Source organism: Neofelis nebulosa, chromosome 11, assembly GCF_028018385.1.
Source record: "Neofelis nebulosa isolate mNeoNeb1 chromosome 11, mNeoNeb1.pri, whole genome shotgun sequence".
In the NCBI taxonomy this organism is placed as follows: domain Eukaryota; kingdom Metazoa; phylum Chordata; class Mammalia; order Carnivora; family Felidae; genus Neofelis; species Neofelis nebulosa.
In genome coordinates this window covers 60,284,722-60,293,433 of record NC_080792.1, presented here as the reverse complement: position 1 = coordinate 60,293,433, position 8,712 = coordinate 60,284,722, and the positions used below count along the sequence as shown (strand labels likewise).

Sequence of the window (8,712 nt, the reverse complement as noted above, 5' to 3'; positions counted from 1 at the left end):
TTGGGGTTAGTCAGCTATTCAGAGCTAAGGCCGACTGTAAATGAAGCATTCTATGATGGATTTTATAACAAATCCCAACCCCATATCTTCAAGGCCAGTTTCTCACCTGAGACTAAGATCAGCGGCCTCCTAAGCACCTACATTCTGATTCAACAAGCCAATAAGCCATTCTTTTCCTACTCCTCTTCCTTCTGCCCTTTGCTCTCTGTTTTATAAATGGAACTGCCATTGGCCCATGGATTCGAGCCAGAGATCCAGCTATCATCCTGTCCCCTCCATTCAGTCCCCAGATCTCATCATGTGGGGCTTGCTAGGACTTCTCACACCTGCCAGCCTCCTCTCTACATTCACTGCTACTGTCTCTCAGACAGGTACCCGTATCACAACCCCTAAGGCTCTTTCCCTTTCGGTTTGGCCCAATCCAATGCTTGGTCCACTGGGTAGTCAAAAGTGGGTTTCCCAGTGCAAAACCTCTTATGAAATCATCCTCCCTTTTGCAACACTGGTGGTTCCTCCATGCCCTACAGATAACACACAGACTCCTTAATAGAGCTACGGGGCACTCATTCAACAAGGATTTATCAAGTAGGTTCTCCGTGCCAGGTCCCGAGAATAAACAGGGCACATGTGGCCCTCCTGAAACTCGGCTAGTGGGGGATTCAGCACCACACACAGAGCCACACCCGTCAACACCCAATCCCAAGCTGTGCGTGCACTGTGACAGGAAATGTGATACAGAATGAGAATGAGTAATGGGGGTGGGGGGAAGGTTGCATGGCTTCCCCAAGGAAGTGATGAGGTGGAGGGAGGAGCTTTCCAGAAAGCGGGAACACCAATTATAAGATCTCTCTGATTAGGAGGGAGCATGTGCTTGAGAAACTGAAAACAAGGCCCCCACAGCTGGAGTGGAGAGGACAAGATGATGTTCAGTGTGAGTTAAGACCACAGCGATGAGGAGGGCCAAAATCACACCAGGCCACCGGGCCACACGGAGAACGATGCCCTCTTCTCCACTGCACGCAACTGAACCAACGTGGCTGGCATTCCAGGTGAGGTTGAGGTTGGGGAAATACCAGCCAGATCCTTGGACAAGCTGAGTTCGAGAGGGTTTGAATCATCCTAGGAGAGATGTCATGTAGAAAGTAAACATCTGTCTAAAGCTAAAAACAGACACTGCAGCCAGAGGGGGGCATTTGATAAACAAACCTTGTGCCTGGCCACCCTTCTTCATGGCCCACACCCTCTTGCTGTGCGGCACTCCGACCTACTTTGTAATTTCACGAAGCCCCTCGGGCCCTCTTCTTTTGGAGCCTTGCATCCAGACCCTACATTCAGAACCACTGTCCCTCTCTCTCTCTGTCTCTCTCTGTCTCTCTCTCTGTCTCTCTCTCTCTCTCTCTAGCTTCTGCTCATCCCTTACTGATTATTACCTGCTGATCCCCTACTGGGTCCTTCAGAGCTTGGCGAAAACACAACCCCGGAAGCATATCTTCCCAAAGCACCCGGGCTTGCCCCCAGGGTCGCAGTGATCCTCCACACTAAGCTTGCCGACTGTCTGGTCTTTTCTCCCTGCTAGATGCCAAGCTGTGGGGGATGTGCTCGGTAAATATTTTTTAAGTAAGAGAATGATGAATTGCTTAATTAGTGATTATTTATGAACCCTAAAACTACAGAACACCAGAAAGACAAAAAGGAAATCTTACCAACGGCCAGGGGAAAAAAGGCGAAATAATTTTTGACAAGCAGTAACTAGACTCACGTCTGATTTTTGACAAAAACAATGGAAGGCAGAGTGATATATACAAAAAGCGAGAGGAAGTAGCACACTGCACCTGGGGAAAATGTTCCTTAAGAGTAAAAGTTAAATAAAGACACTTTTATGCCCACAAATGCCAAAGTATGCAAGTGGCAAGTAGATCCACACTAAATGAAATACTGAGAGGCTCTCTTCCGGCAGAAGGAAATATTCCCAGATGGAAGGCCACAGATAGTAAACAGTAAATATATGGAAACATACAAATAAAGACTATATAACCAGCACTTGTTACGTCTGGGCAAAGGGAGGAAAGGTACTTCTCTCTGGTCAGAACAGATAAGTATTAGTTGGAACTTGGAAAAAAAAGGGAGGGGGGGAACGTTTGTTGAGAATTGCTGTGTTCCAGATTTTTCTACCACCTGGCTACTATTACTAGGGGTAAAAACTTCAGTCTCTGAGGATTTTTAAAATACTATAACTTTATCAGCAAACTTATGAAATCCCACTGATTCCACACAGAGAGAAAAAGAACCCCGTGACTCCGGGCCAGCTCTAAGTCCGCAGTAAAATCTTCTCCCTCCTTCCCATTCAATGGCTCAACAAAACAAGAGTTGCAAAGTCCTCTGCAGGTCTAGGTGACTGTCCACGGCAGCTGCCCCCCATGTTTTGCCCAATCTTAGGACATTCCATATCTTCTTGGCTCTCATCATTCCCATGGCAGGGGGAGGGAAAGGAACACACAACAGCACCAGCAGTAAAATGTTCTTTTGTTAACCTGAAGAAGTCATGTGGCCATGCATACTTCATGGGGGCAGGAGAATGGCTCCCCTAAGAACTGGAGACTCAAGAACTGAAAAGTAGTTCTCCAGTCTAGGATGATCCGATGTTAATGCCTACTTTAATCAGACTCGGCATTCTGAAAATTCACTGCCTCTGAATTATTCCCAATGCCACCATGCAGTAAAAACATAAAAACATACATACATACATACATAAACAAACAAACTCACTAATCCCTCTTTATAAACCTGAAATTTACTTTTGATTTCTCCCTCCCTCCCTGTCTCTGTCTGTCTCTCTCTCATTCATCTTACTCATGAAACCACATCTCCCTTTTCTCGTAAATATCTCTTGAATTTGCCCCCTTCCCCTGATGCAACTGCCTTGGTCCAGTCAAGCTGCCTTCTCTCCTACAATCATTGCTTCTCCCTGCTTCCAGCCTCATTTTTGGTACCAACTCTAAATCAGAACCTTGAGCATGTGATGTCCCTCCTCTAAATGCCCTTGATGACTTTCCATTGCCTCAGGACAAGGTCAACCTCTACGTGGCATAAAGATGCTCTTCTCTTTCCCCATCCTCATCACCTTTTATCGTCCACTCCATGCTTTGGCCCTAACAAACAATTGTTTTTCCTCAAACCCTAATGCGCCCTATCGTTTTCACCTCTTTTCTCTCAGCCTCCCTGCCTGGTGCACACCTGCCATTGTGTAAGAACCATCTCATCTTCCCCTCGGTGAAGCCAGCTCTACCCTCTCCCCCCATCTCCGGTGCTACTCAAAGGCCCGAGTCCCATTAACTTCTGTACGCACAGCCCAGCAGAGTGTCTGGTGGAGTAAGTACTTTTAAATGTTAGATTTTTAAATGGCTGATCAATAAGTGAATACTAGCTCTCCCACTTGGCATTCAGAGGCTATGTCCCCAAGAACCTGGGTCCCTGTTTGCCGTTAATAAAAATAATAATAGGGATACTTAACATTCATATGGTGCTTACAGTATGTCAAGTACTATTCTAGGTGTTTTACGTGTATGAACTCCCATAATCCCTCTAAGTGCCCCCGGAGGGAAACGCTATTTATTACTTCTTATTTTCCTGGTGAGGAACCTAGAGCCCTGGCTGGTAAAGTGCCAGGTTACACAGCTAGAGTTGAGATGTGAACTCCTGCTCTTCACCTTACTGGCTCCAGGGAGAGCCAAAGGCTGTGTCCTGATGGCCTCTCAGGGTCCACACACAGACCCTCTGGTGGAGACACTCCATACCCCGTATTTGCTCAACACGCAGTGCACCTGTCTCGTGTCGTTCCCTCCAAATCTAGATGGGACAATGGTGGTGCGTTTGGCAGATTGCCATAGAGGTCTGCGTTTACCCTATCGATTCTCCGATCAACAGAAGGGCATGCTAAGGAGATATTAAAAGTTCACGAGAAGCAGATTCAGTCTCTTATCTGGTAATAATAATGAGCATAAAAGCAACAAGCACACAACAGAAAGTCTTCTCAGGACATATACATACTAATTCATTTAATCCTCTTAACCACTATGCAGTGGACATTGCCACCAGCCCCTGTTTATCAGATAGGGAAATAACTCAATCTGACCATTGATGACCTTGCCCAAGGTCGTATGACACCTAAGTGGCGGGGTAGGGATTCCCAACCAGACATGTGTGGCAGAGGGTGCCAGGGGTACCTGGCTTCTCCAGCACACTGGGCTGCGTCATTGCTGATCCAGGGAGGCACAACTTGCTTAGCTCACCTTCTGTGCCTTAATGCTCTCATCCTCCTTCCCTTGAAAGCTCAGAGCTGTGCTACCTCACGCCTTCTCCCATCAGCACTGCCCTGGCTTCTCCACATGTATGCCTCCACTGTGATCTGTTCTCTTTTTTATGAGCAAACCAAGTTTGCATGTTCCTCCCATTTGCGCTGACCCATTCAGATGGTCTGTCCAGGAATTTCCTGTCCAATTGGCTAATTGTTTTCTACAGTCATCAGGAACAAAGGCTGAAGATGGGGAGTTCCCCAAGCCTCGTTTTAAAGGAGCTTTGAGTCACCTCTAGTCCGCATATGCCAAACTGATGTGAGTTGCAAGGATCTGTCAAAACACACATATGCGGTTTTCATTAACTTGTTCCCTAGAATGAAAAAGAGAGTCAAGAAGTCCTGTGCTAGGTACATCCTCTGCAGGATAGAGCCTCCAGCTTGCCTTTAACTGGGAAGAACAGCATCTGGAAGCAGTCCACTGCCACGTTTTATTGGAACATTCAGATCACCTCATGAAAGACCCTGGAGACACAGAGAGCGGATGAAGGTTATCAGCCCTGTTGACATTGATCCTGGACCATCTGTATCCATCTTAATTTGTCATCCTGGCCATTCAAGAGCTGATGACTAGACAGACTTCAAATGACTTTTAACTTTGTTTTCTAGCACTTATGGAGGATACAAATCTTAATCGAGTGGTCTGTTGTTATCTCCGAGCCCCCAGACCGGTAAGAAACCAGAACTCATGTCAAATAACCCCAAAGTTTTCGTGACGTTTTGTGAAGCATGAATGACAGCAGTTAAAGCAGATTTTTCTCTGCTGGGGCAGGAGATAATCACATGATTCTTAGACCTCCTCAATCCCCCAGGGTTGAGTGAGAAGTAGAATATGAGGATCACAAATAGATAATGGGAATAATCGTTACGATTATACTTTAACTCTGCAGCAGCTCTGATCTCTTATTCCTCTTAAGCCACAGTGTCACATAAGATCATAAATTAGAAATAATATGAATATGTGACCAATTCCCCTCGTGGTGGTCACAAAAGAATACAGGAGACCGGGTCAGTTTCCATAAAGCACCTCCCCTGCCCAAAGACGTGACAGTTTTCAGTTATGAGTTGTTCTGTCCATATTTGTCTTAGGGACAAATGGAAGGGAAAGGGATCCAGGAAAATCCAGCTGTCCCCTCACTGGGTGGTGTCATATGGTAAAAATCCTCTAGAGAAAGTGTCTTTTCTCAGGGGTTTGGAGACAGAGCCTCATCTCAGGAGACCCTGCGTCCTTGACCTTGCCTGTGTGCCATGTATCCTTGTTGAATCATGCAGGGTGGTGTGTAAGAGCGTATGGGCAGGCTTTGGATGAACACAATTCTAATATTTACATTTAGCTCACAACAGGCATAATTAGTTAACCCACCTCTGGACTCAGAGCCACAAGAAACGTTCACGATGCAAAGCACACCAGATACATCTGTTTCCATATGTGGTTTTGAAGGCACTCTTCATTTCATTCCAATAATTACAGGAAGATGTTTGGGGGCCACCAATAGACTAAATGTTATAGCATAATCTTCATTTCTCTAGCTTATGGCCTCTCAACTCTATGCACATTTTTAAAAAGACATGTTTATTTTTCTCTTGAGCTTTTGAATGTGGGGCTGTTGTATTCTCCTCTCTTCATTCCTGTAAGTAGTCCTTCTCTGATTTTTGTTGTTGTAGATCTGAAGTTATCTATTATTTCTTGACCTTGGCAAAAAGAAATCTCTCGTAGGTTACAGACAAATTATAAACATTATTATCTGGGGGAGAGGAGCAGAAATTCCTGGGCTTGTGAAGTTAATTCGTTAGAAAATAATAGTACGTGTCTTCCAATATTGGGTCAAATGTGACCTTGGCTACTCCTACATTCTGTAACACTTCAGAAAGCATTCAGCAAAGAGGAACTCAACCTTCTGACATTTTATTGCGTCCAAAAGACACCCTTATTTCCCATGAAGGCTATTCTGTCCATTTTAGGGAATAGTGTAATATGGAAGAGAAAGGTACCGACTATACGTGGGATCAAATCTTGGCATTATGCGACCTTGTCAGAAGTCGCCCTTTCCAAGCCTTTGTTTGTTCGTTGGCTATAATATCACCTGGCTCACAAAGTTGTTGTCAGGATTAAATGGAGTAATATACAGGAGGAGTTTACTCAGTACGGAGCCTGCAATGTATAAGTGTTAATAAACATCAGAAGTGAAAGCACCATTTTAATGATCCGAAAAAGATTATTACTGGCTTTGGTCTATAAGACATTGAATGTCATGATGTCATACACACCCTTTCCCAGTACTACTGCTGCCATCTTGCCTTGGTTTCTCTTCTTCGTGATAAATTCTTAAATTCTGTGGTTCCCTGACGTGGTGCTGTGTGTTGTCTTTTAGGCTTCCAGACAAGGATATAACAAAGAGTTCGTGGTTTCTAGAAGGTTCTCAGAGTGGCAAGGTCTACCTTAGAATATGCCAACACCATTAAGATCCTTTTTTGGTGAAACGTTTCCAGTGATACTCAGATGCCACTGTTCAGAAAGAACCCGGCAGGAGCGAACGAAAGCAGATTCCTCCTCCGAAGAGAGCCCAGGCAACAAATGGAGGCTGGTAAGTAGCACCCGTTGGTAAGAGAGATAAGATGACTTGGGACGAGTCTGAGCATCAGCAAGCCTGCATTTTCAAACTCAGGCCAACAGCTCGACGTCTATTTATGTCAGGTTAGATCGCACCCTTTGATATGATAAAATCATAAATCACCCTTTGATAAAGCATACGGTCACTAGAAAGTGTCCTTTTCTCCCCCTTCCTTCCTCTTGTAGGCATAAATTCCCCCTCATACAGATCAGTCTGCAGTCATGATTGGGTCCACCCTGAGTAAAAACAACCAGGACTTTCATCTGAGATAGGGGAAAAAAAAATCTATCCGAACCCACTGTGTGAAAATTGTATGGACCCCACGTAGTTTTAATTGAATGTTGTACTTTTTACCATATACTTCTGCATCTTTTGTAAATGGGTTGGAGGCCACTTTGTATCTAACACAATGGTACCAACGTTGAATTTTAAAAACAAAAATGAAGGAAAATAGGAAAAACTAGTAAAACCAAAGCTTGCATTGGAAGTGGTCCACTAGAAAGTCCTACAGGATTGCTTAAGGTATCTCAAAACTTGGCTCTACTCTGCTTATGGCCAAGGCAAAGCTTATGCCAAGCACCGGCGAGGGACGTCTATAAAGGAAATCTGCAGGTTTCGATTATATGCGTGTAAGAAATGACCAGTGCTGAATGGGGAAAGTTCTGCGGAAGCAACCCTGTATAGGGACCTCTAAATTTCCTTCAATAATACCCACGCCACAGAGGGAATGAAAGGGCCTGATGGTGGTGTGGCCCCTGCCAAGCAGAGGGAGATTCTGGTCAGGCTCACAGGAAAGGAAAAGGCTCTGCCTGGGACCAGCAGCCAGAGTGGCTCCGGCCTTTCAATTTTTTCATTAAACAAGCCATGTTTCACCAAGGCGTCCAGGAGGCTTTCGGGGTGGGCGGGGGCTGTCTGTGGGCGGGGCCGAGACGGGTTTGGGCCGGGTGGGGCCCCCGGCTGACACCTGCTCCTCACTAGGGTCCCGCGCCCGCCCAGCGCGGGCAGGTGTGCTGGCTCCGCCCCTGTGCCTTTGCTAGGAGCCAGGGCCAGAAAGAGCGGCTGTCCCTGGGGGGCCGCGTGGAGGGCTCTAGGAAGGCAGGTGCACCCCAGACAACGCTTCACCCCGCAGTAAATTCCATAATTACAGGTCACCGAGTGGGCGCCCCTTTGAAGTGAGGGACTTTCTTGTTGTTCCTGCGGCGGATACAATTTGGCTGAGATATCAAATGCAGATAGTAAAAATTTAATTAACAAATCAAAGCCTTTATCTGGAGTTTTTAGAACTGTGGCCAACAGTTTTCTTCAATCTCAAGAGCTCCAGTCAGAGCCGAAGAGAAGAAAGCAGCGCCTTTGTAGTGCAGAAAACGTACAACTTTTCCTGATGATGGCTCTCACAGATAAGGCTCCTCTTAACTGCCCGCTCCTTCCCTCCTTCGGGAAGAGGCTTTGAGGCCCCTCTGCAAAGGGGCTGCATTTTTGAGAGCCCTTTGACACTCTGCTCTGGTTAACCCTTTATCTGGTTAACAGGATGGTTCTCCCAGCAAGCCAGGCTGTTGGGAGATGATTAGTCTCCCTTGCGTGGTTGTGTGGACTGACAACACGCCCTGGACCTGGGAGAAACTGAGACTCCAAAAAGCGAAGAATGTGTTCTGCCTCCTTGTCCCGACAGAACTCTTACGAATAAAGCAAGAGGAAATGTTCCGAGGCCGTGTGTAACGAACATGTAATTAGAACATCAGAATCCAAATT

General features: G+C 45.9%; 1 long non-coding RNA gene across 1 annotated transcript; it reads left to right on the top strand.

Annotated features, from left to right (window-relative positions):
• Positions 1-779: 779 nt before the first annotated feature.
• Positions 780-7,061, top strand: LOC131490407 (uncharacterized). Its single transcript, XR_009251091.1, has 3 exons — positions 780-1,049; positions 3,215-3,369; positions 6,724-7,061. It is a non-coding gene; the product is annotated as an uncharacterized LOC131490407 (long non-coding RNA).
• Positions 7,062-8,712: the final 1,651 nt, after the last annotated feature.